General features: G+C 39.8%; 1 non-coding gene across 1 annotated transcript; it reads right to left on the bottom strand.

Annotated features, from left to right (window-relative positions):
• Nucleotides 1–16,339: 16,339 nt before the first annotated feature.
• TRNAV-UAC (transfer RNA valine (anticodon UAC)) lies at nt 16,340–16,412 on the bottom strand. Its single transcript has one exon. It is a non-coding gene; the product is annotated as a tRNA-Val (tRNA).
• Nucleotides 16,413–19,907: the final 3,495 nt, after the last annotated feature.

Genomic DNA, 19,907 nt, shown 5'->3' with positions numbered 1-19,907 from the left:
GCAGTGCTCACGTCATACACGGCAGGTTCCTACCGGTAATGGCCGAGCCGCCGGAAATAGCCAACATTCGCGATTGCGCAGATGGCCGCCATTAACCCCTCAGATGCTGTGATCAGTACAGATCACGCCATCTGCAGCAATGCACATGTTAAAATAGATGATCGGATCACCTGCAGCGCTGCTGCCGGGATCCTATCATTTGTAATGGTGGATGGAGGTCCCCTCACCTGCCTCCGTCCGTCTTGCGGTGTCTCCTGCTCTGGTCTGAGATCGAGCAGACCAGAGCAGAAGATCACGGATAATACTGATCAGTGCTATGCCCTATGCATAGCACTGAACAGTATTAGCAATCAAATGATTGCTATAGATAGTCCCCAATGGGGACATAAAAAGTGTAAAAAAAAAGTTGAAAAATGTAAAAATAAAAAAATAAAAATCCCCTCCCCCAATAAAATTGAAAATGGTCAGTTTTTCCCATTTTACCCCCAAAAGGTGTAAAACATTTTTTCTATAAACATATTTGGTATTGCCACGTGCATAAATGTCCGAACTATCAAAATAGTATCTTAATGATCCCCTAAGGCGTAAACATAAAAAAGAAGAACAGTCCAAAAAAATTTTTTCACATTTTATGAAAAAAAAATTATAAAAAATGATCTAAATGTTTTATGTATGCAAATGTGGTATCGATAAAAAGTACATATGATGGCACAAAAAATTAGCCTTCATACCGCCCTAAATACGGGAAAGTGAAAACGCTATAGGTGGTCAAAATAGGGTAATTTTAGATTACTGATTTTGTACAGAAAGTTTTAGATTTTTTTAAAGTAATATAAAATATAATATAAAAGTATCTAGCCATGGGTATCATTTTAATCGTATTGACCCTCAGAATAAAGAACACATGCCATTTTTACCCAAAAGATACAGTGTGAAAATGAAACCCTCCAAAATGTGCAAAATTGTGGTTTTCATTTAAATTTTCTCTTCATTACAAAATAGAATTGGTCAAACAAAAAACAAGCCCTTATATGGGTCTGTAGATGGAAATATAAAAGAGTTATGGATTTTAGAAGGCGAGGAGGAAAAAACAAAAACGTAAAAATAAAATTGGCCTGGTCCTTAAGGTTAAAATGGGCTTGGCCCTTAAGGGGTTAAAGGGGTACTCCACTGGAAAACATTTTTTTTAAATCATTTGGTGCCAGAAAGTTAAACAGATTTGTAAATTACTTCTATTAAAAAATCTTAATCCTTCTAGTACTTATCAGCTGTGGTATGCTCTACAAGAAGTTTCCTTTCTGTCTGACCACAGTGCTTTCTGCTGACACCTCTGTCCATTTTAGGAAATGTCCAGAGTAGGAGCAAATCCTCATAGAAAACCTCTCCTGCTCTTGACAGTTCCTGACATGAACAGAGGTGTCAGCAGAGACCAGTGTGGTCAGACAGAAAGGAAATTAGTACTAGATGGTTTAAGATTTTTTAATAGAAGTAATTACCAAATCTGTTTAACCTTCTGGCACCAGTTGATAAAAAATATATATATATATATATAAAAAAAAAAAAAAAAATATATATATATATATATATATATATATATATAAAGGAAGATCAGGGCAGCACTCCAATAGTGTGAAAAAAAGATAAAATTTATTCCATCAAAACAATGTGCAAAACAGCAGCGACGTTTCGATCCTCTCCAGGATCTTTTTCAAGCTGAACTAAACAGATTTGTGATTTCTTTTATACACATACTCATCAAGTGAAACAATTATCAATCAAGTGTACAGTGAAAATACAATAAAGTGCAATTAAAGCATAAACCGTGTACAGTAGAGTGATCAATGTACAATGTAAGGCTCATATATCTTTCTTATTATGAGCAAGGTGCATATACAGGTATCCAGAAAAACTGGATACTAAAGTGCTTACAGTGATCTAAAAACAATCAGGTTGCCTATAATTAAAAACAGTCAAACAATCAGAGGAGTGATTACAGTAACACTATACCTTAGACATGTGTAATGGCGTGCATGGACACTCGGCGTTCCGGAAGCGCCGTCTGTGCCAGTCCGCCCCCTAACATGACGTTCTAGTTAATCATTGGTTTGAGATCTCCGTCTTGCAAACGTCACTGCAGATCGGCGCGTGCGCAATGCCGGCTAATTCGTCCGTGCATGGTCACGTACCTGCGCCTGCGCACCAAAGAGATAGGTGCGACGGCGCCATTTTGAGAACTGGAAAAGCTTCCCTTACATAGAAAATACATGAATTACATATCCCAAACATAATAACATGGCAGTCCATGAGTAAACAGGTAACCAAGAGGCAAGGTTCCATGCCAAAACCTATGCCGCCAATGCTCAATCCCAGGTAGGAGAAAATGAAAAAAACAACAACAAATAAACAAAAATAGAAAAAAATGAATAGAATAAAAGGAATAAAATCAACTGAATATAACAGATGGGTGTTGGGCACATGTTCTCTTGAACCTCACTTGGTGGTAACCAGTATGGAGGAGGAATTCATCTATATGTCGCCCCACTTCACTAAGGTAGTGAAGTGGTGGCGATATATAGATGATATTTTTTTAATTTGGACAGGCACTACTGAGGAATTGGATGATTTCCATAGATTTTTGAACACCATTGACTATAACATACAATTCACTCTTGTTTCTTCTACAGATAAACTACAATTTTTGGATACCTCAGTTACGTTACAAGACAACAAACTCCACACGGACCTTTATGTTAAAGAGACTGACTGCAACACCCTCCTACAGTACACGAGTTGTCACCCCAGGCACATGGTGAGATATTTACCGTACAGTCAGTTTTTGAGGGTTAAGAGAATAGTTGACCGCCCTGAACATAGCGAAGCAGAACTCACCAGGATGTCCCGCAACTTCAGACAGAGGGGTTATCCCCCTAGGCTGCTGGACATCCATGGTGAGTGGGTCAAATCTATGGATAGAGCACTGACTCTGAGCCCCACTAATCGGACAGTAGATAGGGGAGAGAGACTGACATTTGTGAGCACTTTTAATGACATATCTACACAATTAACTAAAATATTGAAACGCAATTGGCAGATTATAGAGAAAGGCTTCCCCCAGATTCCATCTCTAAAACATCCTCCCATTATGTCCTATCGAAGAGTTTCTAATATTAAGGACAAATTGGTGAAAGCCAATATAGCTTCCTCCAAAACACCACAACAAAGATACTTTGGTACAATGGGCAAGGGATCCTTTCCTTGTAGGTCTTGTGTCAATTGTAATCTAATGGTAAAAGGTTCTGAGTTCCAACACCCTGATCCACTCAAAAAATATAAGATAAATTATTATCTAAACTGTTGTTTGGATTATGTTATCTACGTTCTGTGGTGCCCTTGTCAACTTTTGTATATAGGCAAAACCAAATGTGACATGAAGACACGGTTGAATAACCACCGATACACTATACGTAAAAAACGTTTAGATTTGCCAGTGGCTAAACATTTTACAGAAAAGGGCCACACAGAACGTGATTTGAAGTTTATGATTCTGGACCATGTCCCACTCCCAAAAAGAGGTGGGGACCGTTTAACTCTTCTCAAAAAGAAGGAACTTCGGTGGATCTTTGAACTTTCCACACTACGCCCTACTGGGCTGAATGTGGAGTTCAAAATTACACCGGGCATGCTCTAAGGTGTGGGGAATTGTTGTTCGCCTTGGTCTCCGAGTATAACAGATTTGTTTATCTAATTTATCCTTCTATTCATTTTTTTCAGATTCAGCTCGAGTTCAATACAATCAGAGGAATTGGTTTACTCTTTTGATCTCCGCTACTTGCAACAGTCAACTATTGAGAACAGGACATCTTGCTTTTTATATTTTTCTAATAAACAATATTTTCATTATGTCTTTTCCTGATGTTTGTACGCAGTAGACATGTGTGACAGGTGCCACATGGGGTATTGGTACGTGCCACCTCTTGCGGTCTTTGCTCTTCCAGGTAGTTTTTTATTTTTTACTTCTTTTGTTTTTCATGCATTTTTTTTATCTATTTTTTTATCTATTTACTTTATTTTTTTTTTTTTCATTTTTTCTTCTTCATTTTGGTATATATCACATTGGACTTACATAGCATAGGGGAGTTTATGACGACCAGGGTCCACACAGGTACGAGCTGCTGTTTGAGTACAGACACCTGGCCCCGAGCGTCCGAGGGTTTTGGTGGGTTCCGGGCGCACCCGAGGAGATTGGGTGTGTCGGGACTGACACCCACCCGTAATATGTACTTATTATATAAGTCATGTTAGTAGGGGTGACCCACGGAATAGGGGTTTTGTGACCTTAATCCGGTCTATTCTAATTTAATTATGCCTTGCTATTTACTGTGAAAAAGTGAGGTTCAAGAGAACATGTACCCAATACCCATCTGTTATATTCAGTTGATTTTATTCCTTTTATTCTTTTCATTTTTTTCTATTTTTGTTTATTTGTTGTTGTTTTTTTCATTTTCTCCTACCTGGGATTGAGCATTGGCGGCATAGGTTTTGGCATGGAACCTTGCCTCTTGGTTACCTGTTTACTCATGGACTGCCGTGTTATTATGTTTGGGATATGTAATTCATGTATTTTCTATGTAAGGGAAGCTTTTCCAGTTCTCAAAATGGCGCCGTCGCACCTATCTCTTTGGTGCGCAGGCGCAGGTACGTGACCATGCACGGACGAATTAGCCGGCATTGCGCACGTGCCGATCTGCAGTGGCGTTTGCAAGACGGAGATCTCAAACCAATGATTAACTAGAACGTCATGTTAGGGGGAGGGCTGGCATAGACGGCGCTTCCGGAACGCCGAGTGTCCATGCACGCCATTACACACGTCTAAGGTATAGTGTTACTGTAATCACTCCTCTGATTGTTTGACTGTTTTTAATTATAGGCAACCTGATTGTTTTTAGATCACTGTAAGCACTTTAGTATCCAGTTTTTCTGGATACCTGTATATGCACCTTGCTCATAATAAGAAAGATATATGAGCCTTACATTGTACATTGATCACTCTACTGTACACTGTTTATGCTTTAATTGCACTTTATTGTATTTTGACTGTACACTTGATTGATAATTGTTTCACTTGATGAGTATGTGTATGAAAGAAATCACAAATCTGTTTAGTTCAGCTTGAAAAAGATCCTGGAGAGGATCAAAACGTCGCTGCTGTTTTGCGCATTTTTTTGATGGAATAAATTTTATCTTTTTTTCACACTATTGGAGTGCTGCCCTGATCTTCTTTTTTTTTCATTTGGATGGATCGTTGGACTTGATCCTTTTACAGGTTGCCTGCACCTTCTCTTATATATCGTTTGGACTTTTTGAGTGCTTTTGCCCTTTTGTTTTTTATATATATATATATATATATATATATATATATTCATTACATTTTTGCTCTTTGACGTCTAAGTGTTTTTTTTTTTATATGAGAGTGCCCACATTAACACTAGTTACATTTGATTAGATATTAATAAATTTGAGACACTTACGGAAGGCACCCTTGTTGCAAGTGGCTATGAATAGTTATCTTATTTTGTTTTTAAACCGATACCACTCCAAGACAAACTATTACATCATGATGAAGCAGGCTTAGCTACTGAGTATACATACCATACATAGCATTTACCAGCTGTGTAAAAAGAAGTAACTCTCATCCTGGTTGTATAACCCCTTAGATGCTGCAGTCAATAGTGAACACAGCAATACAAGAGATTAAGTAATCACATATTCTTGTCCTCTGTGGAGAAAAAGGTTTAATTAAATAAATGCATACATAAGCAAGTCAAAGGGTTTTAAAGCTAATAAAATTATTAAATTCAATACCCAGAAAAGATAAACTTAGTTGACACCATACTGTGATATCCAATGGCAAAGCTGCTGTATTTTTGTCACCTTTCCTTAGTAAAAAAAAAAAGGATTAATAAGTGATCAAAAAGTCTTATGCATCTCAAAATGATATAAAAAAAACAACAGCTATTTTTTTTCCATAAAAGAGGCTTAACGTAGCTACGTTTATTTGGACAATTGACTGCTATTACTGTTTGGGAATCCTACTTTCCTAAAGAATGAAGATTACAAGCCATTTTTATGGCTCAGTAAAGTCAGAAAAAGACAACCACCATTGATCATTACATATAGCCAGGTCACTCCCCAGTTAAGCGCTCAGTCCATCTGATTGCAAGAGGCAGACTATAATGTATAATGTCTCTGGCCACCGGTGAAGGGGGCAGTTGGCATGGGTCTGGAGCCTGTTTCTAAAATTCTCCATATGCAGGAAGATACAATATTTCATACAGACAATTCATTCACTTGGCATTGCAATTTAGAAAACTGTCTGGTAGCATTATTTCAAAGTCCTTACGTTAATTGTTTGGGCATTACAGAAAGAATGACAATAGAAGAATGTCACACGGTAAATTCAGTATTGAAAGAGCAAAAGGTGAGAGACTATCCGATGGCGCCTTCCTGAATGACTCAAAATTGCCGTGAGTTTAAACAAGGCAACTTTATTGGAAATAGTGCACTATTTCCAATAAAATTGCCTTGTTTAAACTCACGGCAATTTTGAGTCATTCAGGAAGGCGCCATCGGATAGTCTCTCACCTTTTGCTCTTTCAATACTTTCTACACCGGACTGAGAAGTTACGGGAATCAGATACCGAGGCTGCCACCGACCTGAGCGAGTTTATATGCCATCCCAGGTGTTGTACTCTTAATACAACACCACACGGTAAGGTGCAATTTATCCATACACCTTTCTTGTTCATCCCGCAGTATTACACAAGGAGCGCACCTCTTTTCTTTTTATAATTGTTCTACACGGTAAATTCAATCCTTGATCTGCTTTTGAACAGTATATTCTGACATCAGAGTGTGGTGACACAGGGGTGCAATATACATTTGTCAATTTGTGATGCCAGGGAACTGTTAGTCTATACATGGTCCGAGGTGGAGACAGTTTCTCCTGGGCCAGGCTTGGGGGCAAAAAAAACACAGACGCTGGGTTACAGATAACTGTCTTTTACTGAGGTTGGAGTAGATGGTACAACACACGCAGTACAGAGCAGTGTAGAAGGGTTGCAGTGTAAACCTTTGGAGTCCTATTGCCTGGCTGGGACTTATGGTGCTTATCACCCACTTGGATTAGATATGCTTGAGACTTGTAGATTAGGAGATATCCCAGGCTGACTAGGGTTCTGCTAAGGTCCAATTTTACTGGACAGGGGAAAACTTGCAGAATGGCGGGGCTGATTTAACCCCTTGAGGACTGAGCCATTTTCACCTTAAGGACTCGGCCATTTTTTGCAAATCTGATCACTGTCACTTTAAACATTTATAACTCTGGAATGCTTTTAGTTATCATTCTGATTCCGAGATTGTTTTTTCGTGACATATTCTACTTTAACATAGTGGTAAAAATGTTGTGGTAACTTGCATCCTTTCTTGGTGAAAAATCCCCAAATTTGATGAAAAAATTGAAAATGTTTCTGACTTTGAAGCTCTCTGCTTGTAAGGAAAATGGATATTCCAAATATTTTTTTTTTTATTCACATATACAATATGTCTACTTTATGTTTGCATCATAAAATTGATGTGTTTTTACTTTTGGAAGACACCAGAGGGCTTCAAAGTTCTGCAGCAATTTTAAAATTTTTCATAAAATTTGGAAACTCGCTATTTTTCAGGGACCAGTTCAGGTTTGAAGTGGATTTGAAGGGTCTTCATATTAGAAATACCCCATAAATGACCCCATTATAAAAACTGCATCCCCCAAAGTATTCAAAATGACATTCAGTAAGCGTTTTAACCATTTAGGGGTTTCACAGGAATAGCAGCAAAGTGAAGGAGAAAATTCACAATCTTCATTTTTTACACTCACATTTGAATTTTTGCAAGGGATAAAAAGGAGAAAATTTTTACTTGTATTTGAAACCCAATTTCTCTCGAGTAAGCACATACCTCATATGTCTATGTTAATTGTTCGGCGGGCGCAGTAGAGGGCTCAGAAGGGAAGGAGCGTCAAATGGTTTTTGGGGGGCATGTCACCTTTAGGAAGCCCCTATGGTGCCAGAACATCAAAAAAAACCACATGGCATACCATTTTGGAAACTAGACCCCTCAGGGAACATAACAAGGGGTAAAGTGAACCTTAATACCCCACAGGTGTTTCACGACTTTTGCATATGTAAAAAAAAAAAAAAAAATTTACCTAAAATGCTTGGTTTCCCCAAAGTTTTACATTTTTAAAAAGGGTTAAAGCAGAAAATACCCCCTAAAATTTAAAGCCCAATTTCTCCCGATTCAGAAAACACCCCATATGGGGCTGAAAAGTACTCTGCTGGCGCACTACAGGTCTCAGAAGAGAAGGAGTCGCATTTGGCTTTTTGAAAGCAAATTTTGCTCTGGGGGAATGCCGCATTTAGGAAGCCCCTATGGTGCCAGGACAGCAAAAAAAAACCACATGGCATACCATTTTGGAAACTAGAGCCCTTGGGGAATGTAACAAGGGGTTAAGTGAACCTTAATACCCCACAGGCGTTTCACGACTATTGCATATGTGAAAAAAAATATATTTTTTTTACCTAAAATGCTTCTTTTCCCAAAAATGTTACATTTTTAAAAAGGGTAAAAGCAGAAAATACCCCCCAAAATTTGTAACACAATTTCTCCCGAGTACGGCGATACCCCATATGTGACCCTAAACTGTTGCCTTGAAATACGACAGGGCTCCAAAGTGAGAGCGCCATGCGCATTTGAGGCCTAAATTAGGGATTGCATAGGGGTGGACATAGGGGAATTCTACACCAGTGATTCCCAAACAGGGTGCCTCCAGCTGTTGTAAAACTCCCAGCATGCCTGGACAGTCAGTGGCTATCTGGCAATACTGGGAGTAGTTGTTTTGCAACAGCTGGAGGCTCCGTTTTGGAAACCGTGGCGTACCAGACGTTTTTCATTTTTATTGGGGATGGGAGGGGGGCTGTGTAGGGGTATGTGAATATGTAGTGTTTTTTACTTTTTATTTAATTTTTGTGGTAGTGTAGTGTAGTGTTTTTAGGGTACAGTCGCACGGGCGGGGGTTCACAGTAGTTTCTCGCTGGCAGTTTGAGCTGTTGCAGAAAATTTGCGGCAGCTCAAACTTGCAGCCCGATACTTACTGTAAACCTCCGCCCATGTGAGTGTACCCTGTATATTCACATTGGGGGGGGGGGGGGACATCCAGCTGTTGCAAAACTACAACTCCCAGCATGCGCTGACAGTACAAGCTGAGAGTTTTAGTTTTGAAACAGCTGTAGGCACACTGGTTATGCATTACTGAGTTTGTGACCTTACTCAGTGTTTCAAAACCAGTGTGCCTCCAGCTGTTGCAAAACTACAACTCCCAGCATGTACGGTGCATGGTGTAAGGTGACTGCTGGGAGTTGTAGTTTGCAACAGCTGGAGGCACATCGGTCGTGAAACACTGAGTTAGGTAAAAAAAAACTGAGTTTCACAACCAGTGTGCCTTCAGCTGTTGCAAAACTACAACTCTCAGCAGTCACCGACAGCCAATGGGCATGCTGGGAGTTGTAGTTATGCCTGCACTTTAGCTGTTTGTGCAAGCTGGGAGTTGTAGTTATATAACAGCTGAAGGTACACTTTTCCATAGAAAAAATGTGCCTCCAGCTGTTGCAAAACCATAAGTCCCAGCATGCCCATAAGGGAATTCTGGGAGTTGTGGTGGTCTGCCTCCTGCTGTTGCATAACTACAGCTCCCAGCATGCCCTTTTTGCATGCTGGGAGCTGTTGCTAAGCAACAGCAGGAGGCTGTCACTCACCTCCTGCTGCTGCTTTGTCGCAGGACAGTCCCTCGCCGCCGCCGTCGCTCCTGGGGCCCCGATCCCAACATGGACGCCGGGGATCGGGGTCCCCAGCACCCGGGGTCGTCTTCCCGCACCCGCTCACGTCCTCCGGAAGAGGGGCGGAGCGGGTGCGGGAGTTACACCCGCAGCAGGCGCCCTGATTGGTCGGCCGGTAATCCGGCCGACGAATCAGGGCGATCGTGAGGTGGCACCAGTGCCACCTCACCCCTACAGGCTCTGGCTGTTAGGGGCCGTCAGAGACCCAACCTCCCCCCCCTATACTATATACAGGGCAATTTGGGGGTTCCCAAAGGATAACAGGGGTCACCTTATTACTTTGAATCTCCTTCTTAATAGACAGTACACAAATAATACAAGAATACAGTAAATACAGCAATGTGCAAACACACAGTAAACAATGGAACAGCGGGCCCATCACAGGAGCAGCAGGCATGCCCGAGGAGATCAGCAGCCTTTGGTGCTTGGACACCACAAGAGCACTTGGATTATACAGACATCATTTGCATATACATCAGATACTATATTGAAAAGGCAGCATATCAGTTATGGTAAATGGTAAAATAAAGGACGGTAAAATGATGAAAAACACATAAGTTACCATTTGAATATTCCAGATAAGTAGCAACACTATTCTCAATACCTAAATACTCTGAATGGTGTTCTGTTCTGCATTTTAAGCATATGGCTAATTAAGTAACACTTTGCCGGTAATTATTAAATTGTCTGCTGGAGAGCGGAGAAATTTTAGCCACGAGTAACTGTAAAAGGTGATAATTTGGATGAATTTCACGCTGAGGTTGTAAAGTGGTGAACAATAGTGACATGATTTCATGGTGGTAACATGCTGTGACATAAATCCCATTGGTTCATTAACTCTGCCAAGGTGTAACTGGCTTCTTAAAGCTTCTAAGTCTGTCAACTAACACATTTAGCCTCAGGTCTTTAATGCTTCTTAAAAATTATAGGTGTTCGACACAGTGACGCATATGCATATTTTTACAACTTTTAACCCAAGCAGGTGAAGGTGTAGACTTTTTTAATGCAAAAAATTGTCTGTCACATAAATTTTGCTGCAGATGCAACAGAGGCCTACACTGTATTGTGTGCATCACTGTTCACTGCATTTGCCATGCCGTGAGCTCTCCCATCCGGCCAGGCAAATGTATAATGAATACTGTATATATCTCATCATAGACAGTAGTTCCGGTTCCTGTACATACTTTCCAGGGTGCACTATGCTGATGATGTAGTACACCGCAGAAACAGGGTACTGCATCACCAATGTGTCTAGCAATAGCTACCTTTGCTTATTTAATGGTATTTTCCTGATAATTTTTTTCCTGTAAACATTGACAGGCTGCTTGCATAAATGAAAAAAGCTATACTTACTTACCTCTGTCCCCCTATAGCCTCCAGTATCTCTGCTCCCAGTCTTGGTGATACCACAATTCTTGTTGGGGACCTATATATATTAAAATGCCACTGAGCCAATCAGTGGCTAAGGTGGGACACAGCTGCATCTAGTGAATGGCTGAGGGGCAGTGTTTCTTGCTGACCCCAACACCTAGTCTCCGGTAAACTTCAATTTCTGTTGCTGGGGTTCTATATTTTACATTGCCACTCAGCCAATCAATGGCCACAGTGGTGTCCTACCTTAGCCAATGATGTATTCCTTCACAACATCTTTTTGTTGTGAAAGAACTCCCTGAAAAGCTGAAGGACAAAAATCTGTTGAGTTCAGAAATGGTGGTCTCTGATATGGCCAATACAGCCGCCACTCTAGATGAGATCTCCTTGTAGGGGAACGTCGAGGGTGCGAGCCTTACTATCTTACATCTCATCTCTCTCCTGATGAACTTAAATGGGAAGAAACGCATTGAGAGTCCTTGGTTATACCATCATATACCCATCAGTATAAGTATACACTCTATGTGCTATGTCTCTTTTTAATTCAAATGAACAAGCTGCTGTTGGAAGGTACCTGTAACTTAGCCATAAGTAGAACATTGTCATACATAGCCTATATATGTTTGCATTTTCATTTGACTTGCTTTATGTGCTATGTGCATTAATTATCATTTCGCTTACCTTTTGTGTGCTTACTGCTTTAACATCTTGCCTGCTTTACGTACTAACTGTTATAACAGTCGGCTTAAAAATTGTGTCTGCTGTGTGTGTTGTTTAGTGGCACTGTATAAATTGATTTCTGCCTAACTATTATGGCAATGCATTGTATGGTATTGGTATCATTATAGGTGTCCATAGTAAGTGATATATATATTCTAATAGCTCTGTGATTATTGATTGGAACAATATTGGGAAAGTGTATATGTGAATGTAATACCTGTATATTAAGACTGCTTGGTCATTTGTCATTTCCCCTTTTTTCATCATTCCTTGTCTAATTTACACAGCACACATCATTGCTATTAATGCTGCATTAGGACATCTTTAAAACAGCCTTTTATTGTATTAGATAGACAACATAATTTGTGGATATGGGTGATCATTACCCTGTGTTTTATGAGACACCCCTGATTTGGGTGCGTTGCTTACACGTAAGCTATAGGGATTTGCACGGCCACTTAGGCAGCCATATCTTTAGCTAGCCAGTTAGTTATCAAGAGGGTGAGGACAGCCTATCTAGGAGGTTCCGGTGCGGGACCACCCTTTTAAGGGTGACAATTCCGCCTAGGGATAGGGTTTGAGAGTAGGACTAGTATAGGGAGTAACAGGCTCCCGGTCCCCTACCCTACCAGTTGTCCCTCCCATTACCTTCCCTGATCTGTGAGAATCTTGGTAGATTGTTGTTTCATGTATCAATTTGAGTAGGCGAACAGTGACATTCTGTGTTATGTGCTTTATCAGACGCACTGTGGAATTTAATGTTGGTTATTCACTGGTGGTTATCTAGTTTTTGTTTGATTTATTTGTTTCTACTATTTTGTGTGGCACCCTTTTATGGGCTTGAAATAAAGGTTATATTTTAAAGAGTCTGTTTTTCTGTGATTGATAATTTGGTCGATAGACTTGTTATCATTTCTCTGTGATCTTATGGCCACTACCTTGCACAATGTTTTTCAATGCTATGCATTTATTGGTTATAACAGTATTTTTTGTGTTAGCTGGCACCTTTGCACTCTAGCAGATAAATTCAGCCAACTCTATCTCTATCCTACTACACCTTTTTGACTATAACCCCTTTAACATAGTGGGAGGACAATAGTGTTGGCTGATTTCCCAGTTAAAGTGCACACAGGAACAGGAAATTGGATGCAGAATGTACAACAAACAGGAAGTTTGGCTAATGAAGACAACCAGGCAGATAGTTTGTATCAAAAGCAGAAGGAAAGTTTGAAAGATCGCAGAATGGTTGTAAAATAATTGATTTATGCTTCATTAATAAATCATTTATTTATTCATACTTTATTACCCTTTTACCCCTATTGTGCCCCTCCTGCTGTGCACCTCCTCCTGTCCTCCTACAGCAATCCCCCTCTGCTACGTGCAGACGCACAGGATCCTGCGAGTTGCATGCCCGTGCAGTGCACTCTAAGACATCACAGGAGATGTCTGAGTTCACTGCTCATGCATGTGGCAACTTGCAGGTCCCTGTGTGTCTGCTCCTTGCAGTGGTGGATTGCTATTATGAGCAGGCATAGCATGAGGCATACAATAGGGGTCTCTCATCTGCAGATCCACAGCAGAAAATATGAAAATAAGATCTTTTACTTTAAGAGTGTCCTTTATTTCTCTACTTTTTGTACCTAGCATTATACTTTTGTATAATAAAGTCTAACATTTCAACAGTTTTCTAATTTTCCTAAAAAACTTGAACATGTTCGTAGAGTGTAAGTTCTTTATTGTATATGCTACTGCTTTGGCTGCTAGGCTAGGCTCACGCACAGTACTGTGGTCAGTATTTAGATCAGTATTTTTAGCCAAAATCACAAGGAAAATGAATACAGAGAAAACTATAATGGAAAGAGTTGCACCTTTTTCCTTGTTTTGGATCAACTTGTGGTTTTGGCTAAAAAGGCTAACCAAAATATCGACCAATACTGTGTGCAAACCCAGTCATAGAGTGCATTTGGCACCAGTGAGTTCATGTGTATGGTGTTCCTGGGTGTCTAGACTGTTTGAGGTGGTTGTTGTGCTTAGTTTCATGATGGGGGTTGTACTTTAGCAACACCTGGAGGCTGTTTGTTTTAAAACAAACTGCTTTATGGATGCTCTTGTGGTAGCCCTTGGGGGGTGTATGGTAGTGGTGGTATGGTATCGGTATAGGAGGGGTTAATGTTAACCCTATAGTTCGTGACGCCAGGCTGAGGGCTGGTATGCTGAGTCAATGCTCCGGCCTATCACCACCCTTCCCAGTAACGATAGATGCATGAAACGACTGAAGGTCCACAAAGAGATTGAACTTGAACAACTTTACTTAAGTGCTGGCAGTATCCAAGGCACTGTAACAGTCTCATATAAACAGTTCTTATCTTGCTTAGTGACTGGCAGTTGTTGCGGACCTTGATTTAGTCATACAGTCTCTGAATTTAGGGTAGATATTTGCAGATCCATCTGGATTTAGGGGTATTATTAGGTCCGGTGATGCTGCAGAGTGTCTGGGGATTGATGCACTCTATTCTTAGAATTGTTCAGCCGTTGCCGCAAGGCTCGGGCCTAACTCACTGTGTTGGTTGCTGCGCAGACCCTTCTCTCATGACAGCCCACGTGGTAAGATAGCGAAACATGGCCGCGCTCCCTTATATGGGCAGGTGGCGGGGCAAATCCGATTGGTCCGAACATCTGCCATTCACCATTACAGAGAGTAATGGGATTGCTTACGTCACAGGGCCTCCAAAGGTCCTTAAGCTTAATACCATAGACTTCACCTAGTCACATGACCCACAGGTTCTGCAACGCTATGGCATAGGTAATTAACCATTTATTTACAGATATATCATTATATTTACATTAACCTTATATAGACCACTGGTCTATTAGTAAAAACAGAGGCAACAAGGGGTTAATTAAGTGACAGGGATCCCTACGTCCTAGGGACTCTGGCTATGGGGACCCACACATACATAGGTACTGTATAGGATGCGGTACCGGGATACCACACTCTTTCTAGGAGAAGCGCTCAAAATGTGCCAACCCATTTTTAGTGTTCTTTTCATCTCATTTCAGATATTGGCATGCGGTGGACTATATTGGATTCAGTGGACTATGTCGTTGACCAGTGTTTTTTTTTATTTATTTAAATAAAATGGTTAACAAGTCCTTGTGGGGAACATTTTTTGTAATATTTTTTTTAACATTTCTTGTGTGTTTATTTTATTTTTTTAAATGGCCTTTATAGTTAGCCCCAAAAACAGCTAGTGATAACCCCCCCAAATTATAACTAATAATGTGATATATTTCAAAAGCTTTATTAATAATTGTTTATTACAACACAATTTCTTAAATAGTTAAAATAGCAGGCAGAAAATAATATGTATCATTTGATGCGGAATAAATACCAAGGCTGAGGTCAGGTAAACCTTTGCACCAAGCTGAAGAGTGTACTTAGTTATTACAGAGCAAACTGACATAAGAGAAAGTTCTTGAAGAACCTAAATTAATGTAATACTCTTTCTCCACAAATGATCTCTTTAGACATTAAGACAAATGAAAGTGGCAGAAAAGAAAATCATTAATCTGCTGCATAAATTGAAGGAATAGTGAAAAATCTTCAATGCTATAAAGACTCTATAGGTCATTTATTATTTGTTAGATGGGCAAAGAGTTCCTGAAGCACAAATAATTAAGTATAAGGTTACATTCCCCTTACATAAAAACAGTTGTCATAAGAAATAGGTCGTATATAAGTTGTATATAAGAAAGGTCAGGTTTTTAAATGTTTTTATTTATTTTTTTGGTCCAGAAACAACACCATTGTTCTGAAGTTCTCCGACTAAATTTAGCATTGCAGCTCAGCATCAGACCTGCAGTATTAGACATATAAGTGAACCTTTAAAATATTCTCAGAATACCCTTTAATAAGTCTGAAATATATATACACAACCTACCCCCTTTAGTAAAGGGGTATTACAGCACTACACAGTTGTTTTAAACTGGACTTGGAGTGAACTTTTTTGAGCACCCATTTTAAGTCAATTATAAAAAAATAAAAATTGTGTGGTGCCACGATACCCTTCAATACAACCCTTTCTTCATTTCAGTTGTGCAAAACTTTAACTAGTAATACCATTCTTTTTTTTATTTTATTTTTTTAGTTCTTAAAGTAGTTGTTTTGCAAACAGAAATGATTAAAAATCAAATGTGTTAAACATACATATAACAATAATTTATTTATTTATATAGCGCCTACAGATTCCACAGCGCTTCCAATTATGGGGTACAAACAAAGACAAGTATCAAGAATTTTGCATAAACGAGTTTGGTTTCACTAGGGATTGAACCCAGGACCTTCTGTGTGTAAAGCAGAAGTGATAACCACTACACTATGAAACCGTGCCATATATATATATATATAAAGGAGTACTAATGTGCTGTTTTTAAACCTATTTAGCATCATGAAACAACCCCTTTAACTTTAGTATTCAAACATTAAAAAGCTGCACTCACCAGTTCTTCTCAGAAAAGCTTTATTCCAGACATAAGATGGTAAAATGCAGAGGCAATCTACAGAACACGGTAACAGCGGTTTCACGTGATGCCCTTCTTTCAACTAACTCATCGTGTAAAACGGCCTTCTCTCATTTCTGTGGATCGCCTCTGCATTTTACCCTTTTACGTCTGCAATAAATCTATCTAAAGAGGAACTGGTGAGAGATGCATTTTCATTCTTCATACTTGGATTTATATGGATAATGTTGACATACTGAGCACCACCAGCATAGGACTGTGCCCCTCTCCAGTTGTTTGCACTATTAAGCTCCCAATACTAGCAGTGTCAGCCTCTCTTCTTTGCTATTTACTTTAACTTTAGCAGTCAAAGTACTTTTGATTTGAACTTGTATGAATAATTTGGAACATCTTACTTACATTATGCATATAAAAACCTATTTTCACCTCTCATCCATCACATTATCCCTTTCATTAGACCTCTTAAGTCTGAAAAAAATAGAAAAATAATTACTAAACTATTGCCAAGCAGTTTACAAGAGTTGGTGCAACTATACGCAAAGAAACAAAAAATTTTCCCTCGGTCGGGGACGCCATGCAAGATCTCACCTTATGGAGTTTCAATGATCATGAAAATGGTGAACAATCAACCCACAACTACTCGGGAAGATTTTGTCAATGATGTCAATGCTGCTGGGTCCATAGGTCCGCAAAGTCCCCCTAATCAAAAAAGCATTTATGTCAGGATCCGGGTACTGTGAGGATACTGGTGGTGGATCCTCTGTATCAGTGGGGTGATGACGTGGGCCGTACCAGGGGAACGGAGTCTAAGGGGTTACTGGTATTCACCAGAGCCCGCCGCAAAGCGGGATGGACTTGCTGCGGCAGGTAACCCCCAGGTCGTTCCACCGGATAGCGACTAAACCCAGACTGACGGCTGAGATAGGCACGGTACTAGGGATTAGGCGAGAGCAAGGTCGGACGTAGCAGAAGGTCAGGGCAGGCAGCAAGGATCGTAGTCAGGGGCAACGGCAGGAGGTCTGGAACACTGGCTTGGGACATACAAGGAACGCTTTCACTGGCACAATTGCAACAAGATCTGGCAATACAGGGAAGGGGAAGTGAGGTAATATAGACCAAGGCACAGATGAAGTTACTAATTTGGGCCAGGCACCAATCAGCGGCGCACTGGCCCTTTAAATCGCAGAGAGCCGGCGCGTGCGAGCCCTAGGGAGCGGGGCCGCGCACCGGGACTGGACAAACAGGGAACAGGTCGAGTAAGCAGGCTGGGATGCGAGCAGGTACCCAGAGCGCTCGGCATAACAATTTATACAGGCTCATCTGAAGTTTACCAATGAACATCTGAATTAGAGGAGAACTGGGTGAAAGTGTTGATAATCAAATGAGGCCAAATTTGAGCTTTTTGGCATCAACTTCATTTGCATTTGGAGGAAAAAGAATGCTACATATGATCCCAAGAACACCATTCCTACTATGACATCAAAGGGATGATGACCTGAGTCATGTATCATCAAATGTTGGGTAAAAATCTCCCACAGCCAGGGCATTTAAAATGGGTTGTGGATGGGTATTCTATCATGACAATGACCCAAAAAACATGGCCATGGCAACAGAGGAGTGGCTCAAAAGAAACACTTTAAGTTTCCTGGTGTGGCCTAGCCAGTCTCTGGATCTTAATCTAATAGCAAATCTGTTGTCAAAAGTCATCCTTCAAACTTTAATGACTTGGAGAGGATCTGGCTGCAAAGAGGAGTGAGACAAAATCCCTCCTGAGATGTATGCAAACCTGTTTGCCACCTACAAGAAACATTTGTGATTGATAACATCACTAATTAATATTTTGCAAAGGGGCAAATACTTATTTTGAGTATTGCATATCAATTCATAACTTATTTGAATTTCTTTTCTAAGTTTAGTTTTTTGCTATTATTCTACCTACCTCTCAAAGTTTAAGCCTTCAATTAAAAAAATAGCCTGAACATTTCTTTGTCAGTGGGCAAACATACAAAATCAGCAGGGGGTCAAATACTTTTTCCTTCACTGTAAATCTGCATCTTTGAATAAACACCAGTAGCTCCTGAAAAATGCATGATTTATGTACATGAATCCCTATGAGTATTGTACCTTTGATATTTTGCTGCAATGCATGCTTCACTGTATGTGAGAATATTTACCCATCACCCTGTTCTTTTCTTCAGACGACAATATTTTTTAAATTAAGCAAAGTATCTTCTATTTGCTTACTGGAGCAGAATAAAGGAAACAAATGACAATCATCTTTGTAAATTTCCTCCACTTAGACTTGAAGTAGCCTTTTCACATTAAATATAAGTCATATATTATTTTCAATGAAGCCCGGGATTCTGTTCATTAATATGCAAATGAGCCTTGCAGTAACACTAGTGTGCATTTCTTCTAAACATTGTAAGAAATAAATTCCAAGGGTCTTTTAAAGTTGTAATGTATATAGTATAAAAAAAACACGTCATTACAACCTTTCATTTGTAATTTTTTTTAGCTTATATAGTTTTTTTTTGCAGCTTGGCAGATGTCAAACTTTATTCTCTTGTCGATAAATATAGAGGGCAGAAGCATATGAATCATTTTGTCTCTTATGGAAAGTATTTCTAATTTACTTAATTCCATTAAATTGGCTTGGATTTTAAGACCTTCAACCTACATGTGAAATCAAATGAAGATCATGTTGAGTGTGTGTTCACATGTTGATGTTTTTAATACCCATCTTTGAATACACAGGCTGAAACAGATTATAAATGGAGGAACCCAGTGAACTGTCAACTGTCAGAGATATTATAGTTGTCTGACCTGTATTGTTAATAACAGCAAAAAATACTTTTTACATTTTGAATACTAACAAAGAGAGAATGAACCTAGATAGAGACCTCAACCCATTTGAATCTCCTCCCCCCCCCCATTAGGACAATGTTGCAAACATATGCTCTAGAGATGAGCGAACTTTTGAAAAATTTGACATGCAGATTACAGGTACTACTATTTGAATCACTGCTGCAGAGCGTTGATGTGGCAGCAGGGAGACCATATGGTGTCAAAATTGAAGAGGATAAAGATTTAATTTAATACAAATCTATAAAAAAAAATTGAGTACCCATTCTGGTGAGCATCGAGCTGGTGGTCCTCTGCCAGGTGAGATACCACCTGTTCCAGCCCCTTCCTCTCCACGCCCCCCTGACTTTGAATATGACAATGTTTCATTTAATCAGTTATGGTTCACTGTTATCGCTCCAAGCTGTTCAATTGGATTCTTGTGATAATTCCACAGGTGATATGACATCGACGACCATAGGGCCTCAGTCTTGAAAAGATTACATCGATTTTTTT

This window comes from Hyla sarda, chromosome 2 (genome assembly GCF_029499605.1).
Source record: "Hyla sarda isolate aHylSar1 chromosome 2, aHylSar1.hap1, whole genome shotgun sequence".
Classification (NCBI taxonomy): domain Eukaryota; kingdom Metazoa; phylum Chordata; class Amphibia; order Anura; family Hylidae; genus Hyla; species Hyla sarda.
This window is presented reverse-complemented; position numbering and strand designations above follow the sequence as displayed.